Source organism: Octopus sinensis, linkage group LG5 (assembly GCF_006345805.1).
Source record: "Octopus sinensis linkage group LG5, ASM634580v1, whole genome shotgun sequence".
NCBI classification, from domain to species: domain Eukaryota; kingdom Metazoa; phylum Mollusca; class Cephalopoda; order Octopoda; family Octopodidae; genus Octopus; species Octopus sinensis.
Window position 1 is genome coordinate 89,945,835 of NC_043001.1, and position 22,820 is coordinate 89,968,654.

A 22,820-nucleotide genomic window follows, 5' to 3' on the forward strand; every position below is an offset into this window, starting at 1 on the left:
TAGAGAGAGAGAGAGAGAGAGAGAGAGAGAGAGAGAGAGAGAGAGAGAGAGAGAGAGAGAGAGAGAGAGAGATGAGAGAGAGAGAGAGAGAGAGAGAGAGAGAGAGAGAGAGAGAGAGAGAGAGAGAGAGAGAGAGAGAGAGAGAGAGATGTATATATGTCTGTCTGTATGTATATTTGAAAGGCCTCTGTCTACAAAATCCACTCACAAGGTTTTGGTTTGTCTGAGGTGATAGTAAAGTAGGACAGAATCCCAAAGCATGTGTCTGGGGAGTGAATATGGCTTTATGCTTCCTGCATCTAGGGAAAAGATGGGATGGTCATGATTGGAATGATATTGATTAGAGGCTTGTTCCATCAGGACTAACTTGAGACATAATAACAGCAATGACTGCTTCTGATATAGATGCAAGACTTGAGATTTAGCAGGAGAAGTTAGTCTATTATATTGATCCTGCCAATATTTTACTGGTACTCTATTTTATCAATGCAGGAAGGATGAATGGCAAAGTTGATATCAACAGGATTTGAACTTGAACTTACAACACAAGGTGTTTTGTCAGTCACTCTAATGATCCTGCCAATATATTGCTAAGCAATAATAATAACAACAACTAGTTTCTTTACATTCTATATTTTACTATACAATAATAATTGATATTTGTCTCTGATCATGAAAGGTGAATCAGTTGACATTATTTATCACTTATTAATTATTTGATGTTTATAAGCAATGTTGTCTTTTCTCTTTTAACCATATTGTTGCTGCATTTCTCTTGAAATACACTGTTTTGTTTCAATGATATTTTGAGCCTTAGAACTCATAAGGTTGAAGCTTAACACAATTTCCATGCTGTGTAAGTGACTGAAATTATAACAGGATGCTAGTCTGTCACAGGGTTATATTCCCAGTTATTGCTGGGATTAATTTACAACTGAATAGACTGAAACACTGTGAAATGAAATGTTTTACTCAAGAATATAATGCACACTCTGGTTTAGGAATGAAAACTACAATCTTATGATCACAGGAAATAATGATGAATTTATAAAAAAGATTTACCAATATTAAACTGGTGTTTGGAACATAAATAAACATGAAGATTTGATGGAGGCTGATAATTTAGATCACTTTAAAAGTAGAAGTTTTTATAACCAGGTGTGGTCCTGGGTAAGTTGGTATCAAAAGGATTATAGACATCACTGAGAATAATTGCTGAATCTGCTATTATTTGCCTTGGGCACTCAACTCCTTGATGGAGTTGTCATAAGAGTGCCATATATATATGTATGTATACTCATATATATATGAGTGTTTGTGCGTGTATGTCTGTGTGTGTGTATATATATATATATATATATATATATATAATACACACACACACATACACACATATCATCATCATCATCATCATCATCCACTCTGCAGAGTGGTTGGTGTTAGGAAGAACATCCAGCTGTAAAATTCGTGCCAAAACAGACACAAAAGTCTGCTGCAGTCTTCTTCTTGGCCAGCTCCTGTCAAACTGTCCAACACATGCTAGCATGAAAGGCAGATATTAAATGATGATGATGATGATGATGATATATATATATATATATTATATATATATATATACACATACATATTCATATATATATATTTGTTTATGTATATATATATACATGTATATAGAGTATATGTATATAGATCTATATATGAATGTAAATGTATGTGTGTGTCTTTGTGAGTATATATATATATATATATATATATATATATATAATATATATATATATATATATATACATATACATATATATACATGCTTGTATATATGTATGTATCTCTCTCTCTATATATATATATGTGTGTGTGTGTGTGTGTGTGTGTCTATGTGTTATGTTCATATATAAAATTGTTTTAGTCTCATTGTATTAGTACAACAACAGTGGAAAGGCAAATATCAGCCTTACCTTTGATCCAAGGCTGGTATAAAAAATATCAACCAAAAACTAGAGTAATTCTAAACAACTATACCCCTTGCTCAAACTTTGTTCTCCTATACCTAAGTTAAAAATCAATATTCAGTTTACAACAAACATTCATGCTGAATTCTATGAACATTCATTGAAAGTAGTTTTAATGAATCATTATCTCCCTGACATACATTCAACATTTGCACTGCCTTTATTCTTTTAATACCAACCAGCCTGAAAGTGTCCCAATTTCTATGGTGCAAATATTTTGATTCACTTTTAAAGTAATTTAAATTGAAACTGTCCGTCAAAATTTTACATTAATTAATGTTCCAAACACAGATTAATTAATTTGTTATTTTCACTAAATTCTTCTGTATTTTCAAAATTAATTGAAATAAATGCACTTTATTTCAACAGGAATATAATAACAAAAGGGTTGACTGACTAACTGAACTACTTCTGTAGTATAATGAAGTTGCAGTAATTGTTTGCATTCTGGATCTCATTACCCTTGAGCAATATTCATCTAAAATTAAATTGTCAATAATTATCATAATTATCAAATGATGATGGTGGAAAGCTTCTAACAAAGTAAAAAGGCGAAGTTAAGCAACTTTTATTTTTCAGGTACAAAGGCCCATCGTTAGAAGTGAACAGCTTAAAGAAATGTAAGTTAACATAGATCCTGCCATGCTGGTTGCTGTACGGGCAATGACCTCACTTTTCCTATGTGGTGATGTTGTGGCAATGGGTAAATGTATTATGAGTGTAGTATGAGTATGGTAAACTTAGTATGCAAGATGGTGTTGCCAGGGGCTGTAGAGGTCATAGTGGGGGTCAGTGGTGAATGGCTAGCTGTATAGGTTGGCAGCTCTACTGCTGCTGCTGTTACTATATTCGCCTGATGTCAGAGACACCACTGTGCAGGCAAAGCAGGGCCACTGTTCATACAGCAATGATCATGACAAGATGTATGCAGACTTACATTTCTTTAAGCAGTTTACTTCTGATTATGGGCTTTGTGCCTGAATTATAAAGGTTACTTAACTTTCTGTTATTGCATTATTAAAAGCTCTCCATCTTCATTATTTGTAGTTTTATTCCTGTATCACCATCTTTCAAGCAAAATACAAACTCTTTTTACAATAAATATAATAGTCTCTCAGTATCCCTTAACAAACTATTTTGAATTGTAGCTTTACTGAGGAAGTCTTATTACAACCAAAACAAATCTGGAATTGCTTCTTGTACTTCCCATAATAATTAAAATAATCCTTTCTGTTATAAGTATAAGGGCTGAAATTTTGATGGAGGGACTTGTTGATTACATTGAATCCAGTGTTCAACTGGTACATATTTTATCAACTCTGAAAGGATGAAAGGCAAAGCCAACCTCAGAGGAATTTGAACTCAGAATGTAAAGATGGATGAAATGGTGCTGAGCATTTTGCTCAACATGCAAACAATTCTACCTGCTCATAACCTTAGAATAAATTAGAATATTAAAATAAATAAAGCGCCCTTTTAAAGCCTAGCCAGGCTCATGGGCCCAGTTTCCCAGTTTCAATGGCATATGTGTTCCCCAGCTGGACAGGACACCAGTCCATCGCAGCGTTACTCATTTTTGCCAGCTGAGTGAACTGGAGCAACGTGAAATGAAATGTTTTGCTCAAGAACACAACGCGTCGTCCGGTCCAAGAATCGAAACCACAATCTTACGATCATGATGCTGACACCCTAACCACTAAGCCACGCAACTCCACAAATTAGAATATTAGCTGCGGATTAATATTATCTTTACTTTATGACATACATTTGCTGTTTATTTTTCTTTTTTCTGACTAGTTTCTGAATGTTCAGTACATTAAATAAGGTGACACTAACATAATATCTACAATGACATTGGCCTAATTTGTCAAATGGTTACTGTATGTTGGCTTATGCTGTAAGCCCAATGACAAACGTCGCTCTACTGTTTATTGTGAGTGGTAAACTGAACTTTTGATTGGCATTTATTTGCATTCAGAATGAATTAATTATATTTGCATGAAGCCATTGTTAATTCTCATAATGGGGTGTATGAACTAACAGTAACAGCAATAAGTATGTGTCTATAGTTATATATATATGTATGTATGTATGTGTGGGTGGATACATACACACATACATATATATTATATATTTATATATATATATACAGACACACAAACACACACATATGTATATACTTATATATATATATATATTATATATATATATATATATATATATATATATATATATACATACATACATACCCATGTATATTTATATATACACATATCTGTATCTATGTGTCACACACACACACACACACACACACACACACATACAGGGTGCGTTAGGTATTCGTGGATATACCTTTTTTGGGTCATAGCTGCATTTTTTACTAACTCGGTATAATCTTTGTGTCAGAAAATAATAATTGCAGACTTTCAGCTTACTCAAAAAAACTAAGAGGCATGCTGTTATTGTGGTATTAAAGGCTGAACATAGTGATTTAGAAATATCTTGATTTTTAAAAGTTGCCAGTCCTTTCATCTAAAATGTTTGTTCAGAGCTAGAAACTTAAGATGGAAATGTATCACCAGTATCAAAGCATAAAAAGTATTCTAAATGCTCTGAAATCATTAAAACACCTTAATTTATCCAACAAGTTCAATAGACCATTAATTACAATTGCAGAAAGTCCATGAAGTCAATTACAAAAGATCTCCATTTGTTAGAAGGAACAGTCAGAAATGTTGTCCATTAAGACATCAGATATAAGTCTTATATGATGAGGAAAGGTCAATTTGTCAGAAAAAGTAAAAGAAAATCACTACATCAGATCTAAAAGGTTCTTAAACAAACTGAAAAATCCAGCAGAAAAAGATTTGATTTAGTTTTTCTCAAACAAAAAAAAAACTTCAAACAAGATCAAAAAGTTAACAGAAGAAATGACAGATGGTTATGTGCAGACCCTTCTGAAGTTCCAAGTGTTATGCATACAAAATTTCCTGTAACTGTCATGGTTTTAAGGGTTGTCAGCAATGAAGGACATATGATGCCTCCTTACTTCTTTCCGCAAGGCCTTAGGTCCTGGAAATAATTGCTAAGCCCTGGATAAACAGTGTATGCAATGGAAGGCCATATGTGTTTCGGTAACACACTGCACTATTTCATATGGCTCTAGTAACACAGGAATGGATGGCTGAAAATTTTCAGCATCACATAACCCCTAACATTTGGCCTCCTAATTCCCCAAATCTCAATCCATTGAACATGGGGAGCGTTATTGAGAGAGAGAGAGTTCAATGAACATGCCCATATCACCAAAGGTTCTTTGAAAGCTGCCATAGTCAAAGTAATGTCCAAAATGAACCAGGACCACATCATTCAAACATGTAGATGATTTAGATCTCATATAGAAGGAGTTGTTGAAGCTGAAGGTGGCTTTATTGAATAACATTATAGAAAAGAAGGTTTACTTTTATCCTCAAACCATTTTTTGATAACGTTATTATCTGTTATTATATATGTTTTTTTTTATAAACATAAATTTGTCCTCAAATATCTTATGCACCCTGTATATATATTGATAAACATATAGCCGTATGTAAGCCGACTCAAGAAATCTTTAGTGAAAGTTTTTATTGATGTACTTGAAGAGACCCAGAACGGGTCGAAACACATGTTGTGCACTATAAAGTCTATAACGCATTCCATCTACAATGTTATTAATACTGTTATCCCAGCTGCCACTACGAAATTCCTGCAATAAATGTACGGAAAACTACAGGTAATCAAACTGTGTCGGTGCTTTACTCATCATCTATTTATACATTTTGTACAATTTCTCCATTATATGTGTGTGTGTGTTTATGTAGATGTATATATATATATATATAATATATATATATATATATAGATATAGATATAGATATAGATGTGTATATATATATATATATATATATTATATATATATATATATATATAAAAAGGCAAGCAGAGTTAGCTGTTATAATAACTGACTAAGGGATAATATATCTGTATTTACTATCGGTATTAGTTACCTGTGTTATTTCTGGGCATGGGTATGCAGGCACACTATGCTCATAGAGTACAGGTAACAAAAGAATAAACAAAAGTTTATCAGGAATCAAATTTAAGTAATCAGAAAATTGAGAAAACTTTAGATGTATACAAATAGATGTATATATATATATATATATATATGTAAAATTTAGATTCAGATGAATATGGTACTTGAGTTGACACACCAGAATTTAGTACGGTATTAACCATACAATTTCAAAATAAGGTGATTAAAATCAAAATAAGCAACAATGATATCCTTGTTGCTTATTTTGATTACATATATATATAATATATATATATATATATATATATATTATATATATATATATATATATGTATGTATATATATATGTATATACAGATGTGTGTGTGTGTGTATATATACACACACATATATGTATAAAATATGTATATGTGTATTGATATGTATGTATACACACACATATATATGTATATATCTATGTAACTATATGTATATGTATATATACATATATATATGTGTGTGTGTGTGAGTGTGTATAATTATATGTTTATATCAATATCTATCCATCTATCTATTTATCTATATGTATATATATATGTATACATATGTATGTATTTATGTGTGTGTGTGTGTGTGTGTGTGTGTGTGTGTGCGTGCGCATGTGTGTGTATTTATTGTAAGAAATTTGATGTTGATTTATCACATTACCAGAAACCTGGTTGTTAAAGGTGAGTAAAGAAGTCAGATAAATTAACTGCAGGATATAGCTTGTTTTCATACTTAATTGACCACTGGCACTGTATGAAATTCGTAGTTGATATAGATGCTGATGATGCTGATGATGATGACCTTGAAGCAGGAAATTTGTATTGTGGAACGAAACAGTCAATATATTTCAACAGAAATATATAAAAACAGAAGGGTTAATCACCCACTATTTTTTGGGTGGTCTAAAATCAGAAAGTTTAATGCATAAGATAAATATTTGAATAATATACTTTCTAGAGAATGTAACCTGAATTAGTTTAAACCTGGACGACCTGAATATGGTTGTAATGGGATGTGATGAGAAACTTAATTTGATTTTTACATTCATTCATGCATATAAATTTCAGCTCATGTCTGACTGGAACCATAATTCATGTAATCATACCATGCAATCCCAGTTACATATTGTTAAACCCGTTCATTACATACCCATCAATATCAGCAATCATTTTATCAATGGGTGAACATAATATATATCTATATATATTTATAGTAATAATAATAATATGAGGGTATATTATTCCAAACTTACAGGGAAAAATTCAATTTAGAAATACTAAATCAAATTTCACAAAATATAATATATATATATATAAATTAGAAAAAACCCCACCTTTTATCAATTCAATCAGCATATCATGATCCACTGAGTTGATTGTTGTTGTTCTTCAATGTTTAAGGGTATCGAGGTTAGTGGGTAGCGGTGGAATATAGACACAAACTTTTACATATCCCCACAAGAAAAAGTCAGACAGTGAGATCTGGGGATCTCACAGGCCAAGCAGATATGTGTCTGGGAGGAATTCTCTCATTGCATTGATGTTGCCTGTGCTGCAAGTGGTGGTCACATTGAAAAGTCACCAGGGCATGATGGTATGCCCTATGAGTTGTTCGGGTACCTACTGGCCGGAGTCTATGCCAACTGGCAGTAGAATGGGAGTATTCCCAAATCTGTAAGCCGAGGAGTAGTCCCTCTAATCAGAAAGAACCCTAACAAGGGGGACATTATTAGTAATTGTAGGCTCATAACTCTGTTAAATACAGAGTTAAAGATTTTGGCCAAGGTGCTAGCAAAGAGGTTGGCGTGGGTCGTGGGCAACCTTGTCGGGGAGACGCAAACTCGCGCCATTCCCGGCAGGTTGATTCGCGACATTCTCCACCTCATACGCTACACCATAGAGGGTGTTGGTAAAATTACTGGCAAAGGTGGGTCACTGGTGCATTTAGACCAGTCTAAAGCTTTCGATAAAGTCGACCATCGGTACCTAGCAACAGTTTTCGGGGCGGCCGGGCTAGGCCCGACTTTTTGAAGCTGGGTCGCTGCTGTGTACTGCAACATAGTCTGTCGTTCGAGTGAATGGTTTCCTCCCGAAACCATTCGAGATAACGCGCTCTGTTCGCCAGGGATGTCACCAGTCTTCACCTTTATATGTGCTGGCTCTTGAACCATTGCTGCGCAGGTGGGAAGCTATAAGGGGCAACCTGCATGATCTGAGTGGAGGGAAGACGGCGATCGCACATGCGGATGACTTCACCGTCAGCGTGTCGGATGAAGGGCAGCTGCCTTGTGAAGAAAACGCCATCAGAAGATACGAAGCAGTGGTAAGAGCAAGAATTAATCAGAATAAGTCGCTCGGCTTGCAACTCGGCACCCAGAGGGGCAAGTCGATGTCGTCCGATAACGTTGTGGGACGTTGAACAGAAGGTCCTGTTAAGATGCTAGGGGTCTCGTTTGGTCTAGACCTCCTGATGGAGAAGAATTGTAGTGAGGTAACAAGCAGTGTAACGGCTCTAACCCAAATTTGGCCTGAAAGGGCGTTATCGCTGCTAGGAAGGGCGGAGGTGATGCGGGTGTTTAATGCATCCGTTATCACCTACCGTCTGACCGTCGTGCCTTGCCCTGATTCGTGGCTAAGCAAGTTGGAGAGACTCCTCTTTCGCTTTTCGTGGAAGGGGAGGCCACTTGTAAGGCGCTCTATCTGCTGCCAAAAACCGTTAAAGGATGAACTAGGGATGCCGTGGCCGAGGATGCACAAACTTGCTCTGAGGCATAGACATCTCTGGCGTCACCTGGATGGTGAGCAGTTATGGTCACCGGTCGTGAAGTTCTTTCTTCCACAGTTGACCTCCCTTCGGGATTTAGGTCCTTGGATCAGGCGAAGACCTAGGCTGGGTGCTTGGCAAATGGAGTGTCGACAGGCACTCACACTTCTCTCCCGGGCGAGCACAGTCGGCAACTAGGGTTATACCGCGGACTTTTATAACGAGTTAGTGGAGCATATGTCAGTGGATGTCCTGGAGGAGACTCTGGGTGTCGATGGAAATCAGTTGGTTAAACTGTTCAGAAGGATTTTCGGACCGGGGTACCTGGATAATCACCAGAAATCTCTGACCCGGTTGTGTTACCGATCGGCCTTACTTGTTCGAGAGAGGCTATCAAGGCACGGTAGTGCCATCTCACCGACATGCCCAAGGTGCGGGCGGGACAGTGAAACCGTCATGCATGCCTTCGTGGAGTGCCCGGAGTTAAAGGGACTAACAGCCAATGTCGAACAACTGGTGTCAACGACAAAACGAGTACGGCTGTCAGCTGAATCAATTATCAATGCTGTTCCGTCCTCTTCCCTTAACAGGGAGAGGAGGAACAGTTTTTCTGCATTATAGCCATACTGAAAGAAACGGTATGAAAGACATGCGCGAAAGGGATTGCGAAAGGTACCTTTATTTACAGCCAAGGTCTAGTTAATTACTTTAAATATCACCTTAAAAGTAAGATCAGGCCGGAAAAGAGATACCTGACGTATAGCACGTTTCGTAAAAGAATGTGGAGAGAAAGTTGAGGATGAATGGAGCCGGTAAGCTCAGCAATCTAACCGGAATAGAAAGGAACGGCAGTCAACGCAGCGGTGGGCCTATGAGCCCAGGTACTTTCACATAATATTTATAATTTTATTAATTTTAAATCGAAATTTTTAAAATCGAAATTAATTTTTAATCGGAAGTTTTGAAAAAGGAAAATACGAACTCTGTATGTTTTGTCTGTTTTTGTACTGTCCCCTCTTCGTTATGCCCAGTGTGGAAAATAAAGAAGAAAAAGTATGCAGTAGGCGGTGTGGTGTGTTCGCTTTCGTGTTACGGTCTGTTATAATTTTATCTGAAGTTTATTGTTGAATTGCCGTTGATTTTGTTGCAGGTTTTCCCTTTTGGGATTACCTTTGTTTTAAAAATTGATTAAAAACTGTTAGTATCTTGCGACACATTGTCAGCCTTCACAGGCTTGTTTCCTGTTGGTTTTCCCCGTTGTGTAGGGTGTCCTACACAAAATGGATGACGACACATTTTACGAGCTCTGGGAGAGCGAGGATGAGGAGGAATACACAAGTGATTCCGGAGACAGTACGAATGATTGTGCGGCTGCAGCACGAAGAAGGATGAAATATTACAACATCAAGCCTGAGGCAGTCAAGAAGTTCCAGTTATTTCTACAAGAGGAGAGAGACAACGTGAGGCTAAATTTCTTCAATGAGGTGATGGAAAGAATTAAGAGAACAGTTGTTTATAGGACGCCTTCTTTAAAGACCAGAAAAATAGAGATAGCATTAATAGAGGAAATTGAAAAGGCATTAAAGCCTATTATGTATAAATTGCCGTACGTTCAACACGGAAGAAAGTTTGGAACGGTGGAGGCGCAGTCTGTGGCTGAGAGGGATGCCAAGATGGACTCAGCGACCACCCTGCAGACAAGCGGATTAGCTCTTTTGCCATCATACCTAGGCAAAAGAACGACGAAAATAATGATAAGCAGTTTCGACCCGGAATTCAAACTAATGTGGATCCTGGCGGCAGCCTTCGTCAACATAAAAGAAGAGGTGACACTATTGTAGTTGATGGAAAAAAGTACCCAGAACTGGTGTGACAGGGATGTAAGAGCAACATGATACAAGAGTGAAGGTCGCTGTTCAGGGCAGAGTACCAAAGTGCTTCGGGTGTGGGCAAAAGGAGCATATATAAAAAAAAACAAAACAAAAAAAAAAACGTGTTACCAGGGCCTACAACCTGAAACACAGGGAGTAATCCAGACGGAGGCCAGTATGCAGTAGCAGAGAACGGAAGAGGAGAAACAGGAGGAGGTGACGGTGGAGTCAGAGAAAGACACACTGTCTACTTCAACGACTACGGAGCGGAAAAAGAAGCAGCAGGAGGGGACGGTGGAAGGAGAAACAGTCACGACGGAAGAAGTAGCACCATTGACAACTTCTACAAAGGTAAGTGACCTAAAAAAGCAGGTGACTGGGAGGCAGAGGAAAAAGAAAATTACTCGTTCCTCCCCTCCCACAAACCAAAAAAGCCAAAAATTACAAGACTTTACAAACAAGAACACACATGAACATTTAATATAAACAAACCAAAAGAATAAAAAAAAAGAAAAACAAAGACACTGAGATGACTTCACCAAGCAAAGTGAAAAAGAAAAATAATTTATGTTAGTTTAAAAAAAAAAATATTCAATGGTGTTGCCTGGGTCGTGGGGCACGGGTGACTATCATTTGATCTTTTCATATATTAATCATACATCTGCTCATTCGATGACTTTCTTTTTTTTCCGGCCTTACATGTAATGTCCTGTATCATCCTCTTTTTGATGGTCCCTTGTGAACAATAAAAAGAAAAAGTACGTAACAGGCGGTTAGAGATAGTCGCGTCTTAACTGGTCTTACTAAGTATACTGTATGCTAAGTATACTGAAGTGGGTATTATAACAATCCAACATTTTAAGGATTATACGAGGGGCGTTCAATAAGTAATGCCTCTGACCCATTTGCAGTTGTTTGATCTAGCTGAAATTTTGCATGTGCAATTATTTATATCTCTATAGATTAAGTGGCAAATTACAGCTCTGAACTAATTGTGGTTTCTGATTTACAGGTGTTTGAACTGAGTCAAGTGTGAAATGGAGCCTGTTGAGCGTCGAGCAGTGATCCGGTTTTTGTATTTGAAAGGACGCACACCACGGGAGACTTTTGATGAAATGAAAGTAACTTATGGTGATGATGCTCCATCATACGACATTGTAAAACGCTGGCATCGTGAATTCAAACATGGTCGGAACTCTGTGGAAACAGCTCCCAGATCTGGTCGCCCCCTTCTGCCATTGATAAGGCATCTGTCCGTCAAGTTGAGGCTGCCATTTTGGAAGATCGACGCATAACTATTCGCCAAATAGCCCATGAGGTCAAGATTAGTACCGGGTCTGTGGAAACTATCATTCATGACCATTTGCATATGCAAATTGTGTCTGCCAGATGGATTCCCAGGTTGCTCACACCTTTCCAGAAGCAAGAACGCGTCGATTGCTCGAGGATGAATTTGGAGATGTGTCAAGATGTTCAAAATTTTTCAAAAGACTGATTACACAGGATGAAACCTGGGTCCATCACGATGATCCAGAGACCAAAGCCCAGTCAATGCAGTGGAAGCACCGTGATTCACCTCCTCCAAAGAAGGCAAGGGTGCAGCCCTCCGCTGGCAAGGTCATGCTCACAGTCTTCTGGGACCAGGACGGAGTAGTGATGACAGATTTCCTGGCAAAGGGTGCCACAATTACAGGAGTCTATTATGCTTCACTTTTGAGGAAATTAAGAGAAGCTATCAAAATCAAGAGGCGGGGCAAGATCAGCAAAGTTATCCTCCTCCTGCAGGACAACGCTCCGGTCCACAACTCGCGTGTCGCCAGATCAGAAGCACAGGCGTGCGGCTATGAACTCCTTCCCCATCCCCCTACTCTCCTGACCTTGCACCCTCTGATTTTCACCTCTTCCCAGCCATGAAGTTGTTTTTGAAAGGAAAGCGTTTCCCAGATGATGCAGCCTTGATTTCTGAAGTCACGTCGTGGTTGGAGGACCAAGCTGGGGTTTTCTACAAAAACGGTCTTCAAAACTGCATCAAACAATGGGAGAAATGCGTAACTCTGGGTGGTTCCTATGTAGAAAAAGACTAATAACTGTTCCAAGTTTCGTTGCTCTACTGCTATGGGAAGTGGGTCAGGGGCATTACTTATTGAACGCCCCTCGTAACAGTGGCAACGAGGATTTAAGCAATTCACGAAGAATTAACAAATTCGATGAGGATTTTAACAACTTACGAGAAGTCAACAAACTTACGAGAAGTCAACAAACTTACTGAAGTTTTGGTTGTGCGAATTTTACAAAACAAAAAAAAAAAACTAAAATTATGGAAAATTTGTTGGCCGGTTTGCTCGAGTAGCAAAAATAGCAACAACAGTAACTGCAAGAGCAACAGCTGAAGCAACAACTACAACTGAAAGAACAGCCGTTCAAGAATTTGGACCTGGAGATCTCCATTTCCAGCGACTTCGAGGGCCACCTCCCAGTGGTGTCGGGCGTCAACGAAGAGCCCTCGACTACAACAAGATGGCCAAAGTTTTTTTTTCCAAGGTCTGGGGTCTTCCGCCCCTAAGCTCTAGACCATCACCTAACTACCCTTACCCGTCTTGTTGCTTAACAACAACAACAGTTCCGGACCCCAGTAATGAACTCTTTGCATACAGCCAATCAAACAGAGCTCACCTTGAAAATCCGCATATTGTGTACTACTACAGTAGAACCAGTCAGGCATAAAATGGTGTATGCCACTCTGTGAATACAGCATAGCAGGTCTCACATAGGCACCACATCCCCCTTTCCCCACCATCCTCATAGATTAATTGAGCACCTCTGTATGGAGCTAACATTAGGTGCCTATGCTCAGACTGAGATTAGTGATGCTACATGTCCCCATTGATATATGCAAGGAGGTCGCAATACAACACAGCGCCATATTGATTACGATGTTTTCGGATCAACACCAACATTTTAAATTAGGAATGTACAATATCAGTCAAAAAATTAGGAAACTACATTCATTTACATTTTCTAGTAAATTACGCGAATTGGCAACACTTATGGCATCATCGGTGAGCAGCGCACCATTCACTTTATACACTAAATTTCACATTTGTCACTCCCTATTAACCCGTTTAGAACAGTTACATTTTGCTATAATGCACATTTTCCACTGAACTCAGCCAGAGTATTTTCGTGTCAAGGTGGACACTAGTTTGATAGTTGAGCTCTGATTAGCTGTATGCAAATGAGTTCATAACTGGGGTGCAGAACTCTCGTGGGAAAAAAAAAATTGCTTCCGGGCTGCTTAAAACCTTATAAGTGGATTTGGTAGACAGAAACGGAAAGAAGCCCGTTGTACATACATACATACATACATACATACATACATACATACATACATACATACACACATCATACATATATGCGTACATACATGCATACATATACATATGCACACACACTTATCTCTCTTTCTCTCTCTATCTGTCTGTCTGTCTGTCATCTATCTATCTATCTATCTATCTATCTATCTATCTATCTATCTATCTATCTATCTATATCTATCTATCTATCTTTTTATTTTTATTTTTAATTTTTTAAATTTTTAATTAAAAAAAAATTTTTTTTGTTCTTTTCTTCCCTTTTACGATCCCTCTTGATCGAAAACCTACGCCACTCCTTTTTTTTTCTCTTTTGTTTTTTTGTTTTTTTCATCCCCCAAAAGAAAAGCTCTACCTTGTAACTTGTCCCATCTGTGTGCAGCCCTGTGTGGCCAATAAAGAAACTTATCTATCTATCTATCTATCTATCCATCTATCTATCTATCTATCTATCTATCTATCTATCTATCTATCTATCTATCTATCTATCTATCTATCTATCTATCTATCTATCTGTCTGTCTATCTGTCTGTCTGTCTATCTGTCTGTCTACCTATCTGCCTGTGTGTCTGGCTTTGTAAATGATCCGTCAAAATCGTTACCCGACCTTGAATTACTGATGATGTGGGCATCAGTAAAAATTGTGCCACATGATTTTCAAAGAAAATTCGAAGCTGTAACATGTTGCTACAAAATTTGCGCAAAATTTGCCCCCTGAATGGAGTTGCAATTAGTCAGTATCTGTTTGATCGCTCGGTTGCCGATGAAAGCTTTATGAGAAGTGCCATAACAGATTACGAAACATAGTTGTACAGCTGCGATGTGGAAAGGAAATGACAGTCGTTACACCGAGTTGGATTATCGCTTCCACGAGGAAACAGGTCAGAGTCGTTCGAAAGTGAAAGTAACGTTTGATTATTTTTTTATTGGAATGGCATCATCCATCATGAGTTTGTTCCACGTGACTAGACAATCTGTAAGGAGTTATATTCGGCTGCTCTGGAGTGTTTGGAAAAGACAATGTGAAGAATGATGCATGAAGCATGTACAAACAAAACCTGGACACTGCACTATGACAAGATGTCTGTTATGCTTCACTCACTATCCGTGACGTTTAGTCATCTCACTATCCGTATTTGCCCCCTGGAAGGTCACCGACTTCAGCTGACAGACGAAATCAAGAAAAGTTCATTGCTAGAATTGCGCCAGTGCGCAATTCTAGCAACGAACTTGAAAACGTGATTAAACTGTAAGTCAAATAATAATTTCGTTTTTTAACTTGTTTGGTTTATTTTTTGGACAGATCGCATATATACTCGGAAAACAGAAGTTAAAAGTATCTGTAGACAGTAAAAAGAGATCGCTTGAATGGAAATTAATCACCCTCAAAATAAGAATTAAAACTGTCAGTGAAAAAAGTCCGGTGCCAGAAAAGAGTAACAGAAAATAAATTGATCAACAACAAACATAACCGAAACCAATGAATGGTTTACTGAGATATGAAGGGAAATCAATAATGCTTCGGAGGCATCGTCGCAGAAAGATAGAGTGTCATTCTGGAGAAAAGTCTGGAGGCAAAGAGTTTAATTGGAGTGTAGGGCGACTATATACAATATAAATGGTGAGCCCATTGAGATTGTTATCCTTAAACATCAGGATAGGAAAGCTCAGGAGGGGATTTGGTTATCGGACCAGAAAAACTTATCCTTTTATTGAAGGTATTTTATTGATCTATAACAACAAGCTTTCAGTGGAGATAATAATATATTAAACTGGATGGCACAGGCAGAAACGAAACTGACACTCCAAAACAATGCCACTTTGCAAAAGACTACCAGGCAATTGCGTGCCAAATCTCTTGTACAAAATATTCATAGCTTATCTAAACTTGTTTCTTTAAAGCCCTTGTAACAGATATGACATCATCAGAACTGGACAAGTAGCTGAGAAGAAAGGAATTTGAGAATGTGCTGAACGACTCTTGATCAACAAAACTGGGAAGATAGCAGTGCGACTGCATAAGAACTTAGTAACAGTCTGGCTGGATTACAAGAAAGCATTCGATTCTTTTTTCCGTCTTGTGGATGTTAGAGACCTTTCGACTTGCTAAAGTTCCAGTTACCTTTATCAAAGCTGTAGAGAGCCTCACTTCGTCCTGGGCCATCATTATAAAGTAAAATATAGGAAGTGTTTATGGTGTTACTCATAGGTTACAGTATTACAGAGGTACATTTCAGGTAATAGTCTCTCTCTCTCTCTCTCTCTGATGTTATTTATACTTCCAGTAACCCACCTGTCCTTTTTGTTAAGGACATCTGAAGGATATGCGATTGAATACAGAAATACCTATCAAACACATTGTGTCATTGTGGACGATCTATAAATATATTTTAAGTATATAGGTAGTGTAAAGAAAATCCCTAACCTACGTACGAACTTCTCTGGAAATGGGAAAGGATTTGTCCGAGATATATGTTCTTACATGGTCGTAAAACGACAAACCCATTTTCTAAAATTATAACAGTAATCAGACTATTTCTTAGCTATCGAATAAGTGCAACGGGTATTTTTCTTCACTCTTTCCTTACTTCTCAACTACTTTTCTCTTTATCCTTATGCTTTCTTCTGGTGATGGACTAATGTCCGAAACGTTAAGATTCTTTCCATTCTTTTTAAAGCATTAAACTTATATATGATAGATGTGCATAGTTTTTACAAACAGAACAATGTACGTAATTATATAGAAAGATAACTGCATACATACATACATACATACATGTGTGTGTATGTGTGTGTGTGTATTTATGATTGCATTACAACTCATGGTTGATTACCATTGTCACAAATGTTATACAATGTATGTTATGAAAAAACAACTAGAAGCAAGTGAGAGCTCATTTTCTAGAATAAAGCAACAGAATTCCGTGTAGTTTCTAAGGTGGCTTTACTCAGTTGTTCAATATTTTAGATTTTTATAACCTCGAGTAAAGCTTCTAGAACCTTTGAGAATAATACATGGCGGGAATTTACACAACTTCCTGTAAAGTCTACTGCCTTTAATTGCAACATGCGAGCCGATGTTGGGTAGTAGAGAAACTTTTACATGAACATTAATGCTTTGTATGGTGAAATTTGGTTCAAGGAGCTGGTAATGCAATTTGTAGAAATACACTTAAGTTGTGGTTCTTAACTGGAAATGTGAACGAAGAGGTTCGAATTGAAGTAGAGAGCTGCTACGGGTGTTCAGAATATGAATTAGCATAAAATTCTGGTGACAGGTTTTTAAATTTAGATTACTTTAAAGTAAGAAGTTGGTATCATAGACCTAAAGGCAGTCTCAAGCGGGTTGGTATTAAAAGATTCGTAAATGTAACAAGTGGCAGGCGTTCAGATGAGAGACAAACTGTATTTCTTTCCAAAATATTGAAAGAAAAAAATGAAGAAATTCACTGACTTTCATGACAATCAAAGATGTCACATTAAGAGGATTTATAATAGCTTTTAAAAATGGAATCCCTGAAGAGTACGGTTTAATATTTCTTTTGGAACATTCATTTATACAGTTGTGTGTGTGTATGTATGTATATGTATATGTATATGTATGTATGTATGTATGTATGTATGTATGTAGTATGTATGTATATGTATGTATGTATGTATGTATGTATGTATGTATGTATCTATCTATCTATCTATATATATATATATATATATATATATATATATATATATATATATATATATATATATATATATATATATGTAGAGGAGGGAGAGAGAGAGAAAGAAAGAAAGAAAGAGAGAGAGAGAAATTCAGTGCCAGTAATTACTTCCATATCAAGATTTAACACAGGAAAATTGTAAGGGAGTAATAGATAGTAGGGAAAGACGAAGGGAGAGAGAGAGAGAGAAAGAGAGAGAGAGAGAAAGAGAGAGAGAAAAAATATAATTAAGTGTCTCACTGTATGGATGTATTTGTACACACACATACATATACACATGTACGCGCGCACACACACACATATATCTATATACTTACACATACATCTATTAGCTATTAGCAACACAAGCAATCTTTGTAACGAATATTAATTTGCATAGCTAACTTAACTTGGATATGTTGTTTTAAATGTCTTAAGCTGTAGTACACATCCTGAGGAAACGTCTTGTATAAACGTTAAGTCCTAAACAGCACAGATTATATCAGCAGACAAAATTTCATTCGCATCGGCGGATGGGACAGTTGTATTGCGTGATTTCGGCAACAGACACCCAATCACTGAAGGGCAGACCAAAATTTCATCAAACCGATGTCACAAAAACCTGGCGGTGTGTGTATAAATTAACTATTAGCAGCGGAAGCAGTTTTTGTGACGAATGTTAATTTGAACATAAACTCATGTATATTCATGCTGGGATGACTATGCCGTAAATTGTAGGTATCTTTTCTGTTTGGATATCTCAGAGTTTATTCAAAATTTTAAAATTTGGTGTATTAATGTAGATCTCTAAACTGAACCTCAGAAGATATTTAATTTTTTCCAGAAAAGTTTTTTAAAGAAATTTAAAGAGGTTTAAAATTTGATAATTTTCACCCAGTCAGAAAACAGGATTTACAAGCTGTCATTTTGTGCGTGACGTGTTTTAATATGAGATTGTAAATGAATCAAATTCTGCTTTACGCACAACATATATCCCCTCGTAACATTATTTTCGGAATTTTCAGAAAATCTGTGCGAATTTGTATTCTACACTCGGGAATTTATACGATTATGTAAAAACCAGAAAAAGACAATTGGATGGGTGTGATTAAAGGCCAATTTGGCTGTTATTTTAGGCACATCTCTCGACCAGGGTACAAGCAGCAGATGGACATATTTCGCGTAGAATATATCTCTCAACACGTACTGTCTCGCAGATAAAAGAGTTCTCATGCTTGGCATGTTATTATGGAAACAGGCATGAATGTGTCTGTGACTTACGATTGGCTAAAATTACTCGAACTTTGCAAACGTTAAAAGCTAATAACTCTTTATTTATTGATTTGTGGTGAAAATGAATTTCATGGCATTGATTAGCATATAAAACTACATCATTAAACCAAATATGAAATCAATTCGAACAGAAATTGAAGAGATTGAACATTGGTAGCCAAACACTGCGTAAGTAGCTTGCTTACCAACCATGTGGCAAGCTACTTACCACACAGCCACTCCTATATATATATATATATATATATATATATATATATATATATATAATATATCAAAATAAGCAACAAGAATTACTCCGATAATTTGGTACGATCGTTTCATACTACATCATTTTATTAAATGTTGTAAGTATTACAACAGTTTCAATATGCTGAGCACTCTTCAGCCAATTATAGAGGTTTTCCATTAAAACCTCTATAGTTGCTTATTTTGATTATAATCACCCCACGGATTTTATGGATCACACCATACAGAATTCTGGTGCGTCTAAATTAAGTACCATATTCATTGAATCTAAATTTTTGCGGAACTTATATATATATATATACATACATATTATATATATATATATATATATATATATATATATATTATATATATATATATATATATATATATATATATATATAATATATATATATATATATATATATATACATACGAACTAAAACTACCACTAATAATGTAATACGCAAAATTATAACGTAGTTGCATTAGTTAAACGGTATATAATTGATGTGTTTGTGAAATGTCACGACATGCGTCGGCTTGTTGATTTAGTCATTTATCCATCAGGAAACTCTTGGTAAGAAAGCAATATTCATGTGTAAATTATGCATAGATATTTATAGATACCAGTATATGCACATACCTATAATATTTGTGAGTGTGTCTACATATGTGTATGTGCTTTTATGTATGTATATACACACGTACACACACACACAAACACACTATTGATTGATGTTTGTTTTTACGAAGCTTTGTATTAAAACAATTTGATACTAAACTGAAAGATTGCTCAATGCCTTTTAGTGGAGTATATATTTATTAATTTTTACAAGGAAAAAGCTGACGGTGACTTTGAATGCTTGTCTGATGACATTGAGCACACCAAAATTTCGAAGTCGCTGTCAAATCTTTTCCTTGTAAAAAATTAATACATGTATACAAGTATATGTCTCGCCTGTATATGTGACTTGCAGGTATTTTAACACCCAGTGCTCAGAGCGTTGTCCACAGCGAACCGGCGAAGAAGAAAAACACAATATGTTCAGTCGATACTATATATATATACATATAAGACTGGTTTAGCTTAAACATTTGTAGGAAAGCGAAAAGAAGAAGAAGAAGAAGAAGAAGAAGAAGAAGAAGAAGAAGAAGAAGAAGAAGAGAAGAAGAAGAAGAAGAAGAAGAAGAAGAAGAAGAAGAAGAAATGTTTCATAAGGGCCGGTTTCCCGGTTTCAGTGGCGTAGAAATTCCCCACCTGGACGGGACGCCGATCTGTCGCAGGATTACTCATTTTTGCCAGCTGAGTGGACTGCTCAAGAATACAATGCATCGCTCGGTCCAGGAGTCGAAACTACAATCTTACGATCATGAGTCCAACACCCTAACCACTAAGCCACAGGAAAGCGAGGGTAGGACGTAATTCCATTAGGTAGTGGTGCTGAGAAGGAACGACTGGGAGACTATTTAGTGCTTTGGGTTTGAGAAATGTGTCATTGTGTGGATGATAGAAGGCGTAGAGAAGGTATTTATCAGGTAGCTATGGAGATTAATAGTTCAGTGAAACAAGCAGTTGTAGTAACGATTGAAGAGACGGAGGGGAGACATGCCCGTGGGATACTGATCGAAGGATGGTGTTAGTGAGAGAATTATTGCGAATCAGTTGATTAATCATCGTTGGTCTGTGCTCTAAAATGCCAGTCTATGCTGCAACAGTAGCTACACGGTCTCATGGATGAGAGCAGTATTCCAGTGTGGGTTTTATTCGATCGTTGTGAAAGGTTAACAATAATAATCCGAATTTCTACAAATTCCGAATCCTTCTATATTGCTAATTTAATTCTCCATGTTTATGAACATCCATGTTTATGAACGTCCATGTTTATGAACTATATACACAAGTCCGAATTAAATTAGACATGGAAAACGCTCAATATTTCCAATCTGCTTTTCCCTTGTTCAGTCTAAGTTTTTGATATTTGTTCTAATAGTGCGATTATTGATAAATTATTAAAAAAAAAAGACTCCGCCGGTTACGGCGACGAGGGTCCCAGCTGATACGATCAACGGAACAGCTTGCTCGTGAAATTAACGTGCAAATGGCTGAGCATTCCACAGACACGTGTACCCTTAACGTAGTTCTCGGGGATAATCAGCGTGACACAGAGAGTGACAAGGCTGACCCTTTGAAATACAAGTACAACTCATTTTTGCCAGCTGAGTGGACTGGAGCAACGTGAAATAAAGTGTCTTGCTCAAGGACACAACGCGTCGCCGGGAATCGAACTCACGACCTTACGATCATGAGCCGAATGCCCTAACCACTAAGCCACGCGCCCTCACTTGATAAATTATAATTAGCTGATGTCTGTTTTGATGGGTGAAGACGCATGGCTCAGTAGTTAGAGAGTCGGGCTCACGATCACGAGGTAGTGAGTTCGATCCCTGGACCTGGTTGTATGTTGTGTTCTTAAGCAAGACACTTTATTTCAAGTTGCACCTGTTCAATCAGCTGTAGAAATGAGTTGCGACATCACTGGTGCCAAGCTGTATCGGCTTTTGCCTTTCCTTTGGACAACATCGGTGGCGTGGAAAGGGGAGGCTGATATGCACAGGCGACTGCAGGTCTTCCATAAACACTTTTACTGGACTTGTGCTTTGGAGGGTAACTTTCAAGGTGCAATCGCATGACCATTCATGACCGAAGAGGGTCTTTACCCTATATTCGGATGAACAAGAAAAAAAGTATGATGTGTTATGTTTATGCCATTCTTCATACATATTGAGTGATATTTAGAATACAAACGATTTTAGTAAAGAGAGGAGCTTACGAGTTCTGATGTACAGATAACATACAAATTGAAACAAGCTGATTTCCAAAATTGGTGTGACGCCGGAAATTTTGAGGGAAACTGCAGTTGATTAAAAAGCCTCAGTTTATTATTGGTACTTATTTTGTTGCCTTATAGAATGCTAGAAGATAAAGACGATCTTTACTCAATAAGTAACTAAAAATTGCTCTCTCGATTCCATTAACCCACTGACTTTATAAGATGAAAAATATCGGTTTCAAATCTTGGCACAAGTCGAGCCAGTTCGGGGATGGGGTTAGACGATTACATTGACCCCAATGTTCAACTGGTATTCATTTTATGAAAGGCAGAGTTGATCACCGCGGAATCTGAATTCAGAACGCAAAGAAGAAGGAAATGCCGCAAAGCATTTTGACCGGTGCAGTAACGATTCTGCCAGCTCGCCGCTTTGATAAGATGAATAATATTCCGAACAAAATATGATGAGAGGAAGCGTAAAACTTCCTGCAATCCCAGTCAGTGACATTGTTTAAACTTCCACATGACTCACACGCATGACCGACTTAGGAGGGAATGCGGTTGAGACGTTTCGGCGCAGCCGTGCTGGTACCGCCTATTTGGCGTCGCGGATTCTACACCGACTCACTTGGTATTTGATGATTTAATATT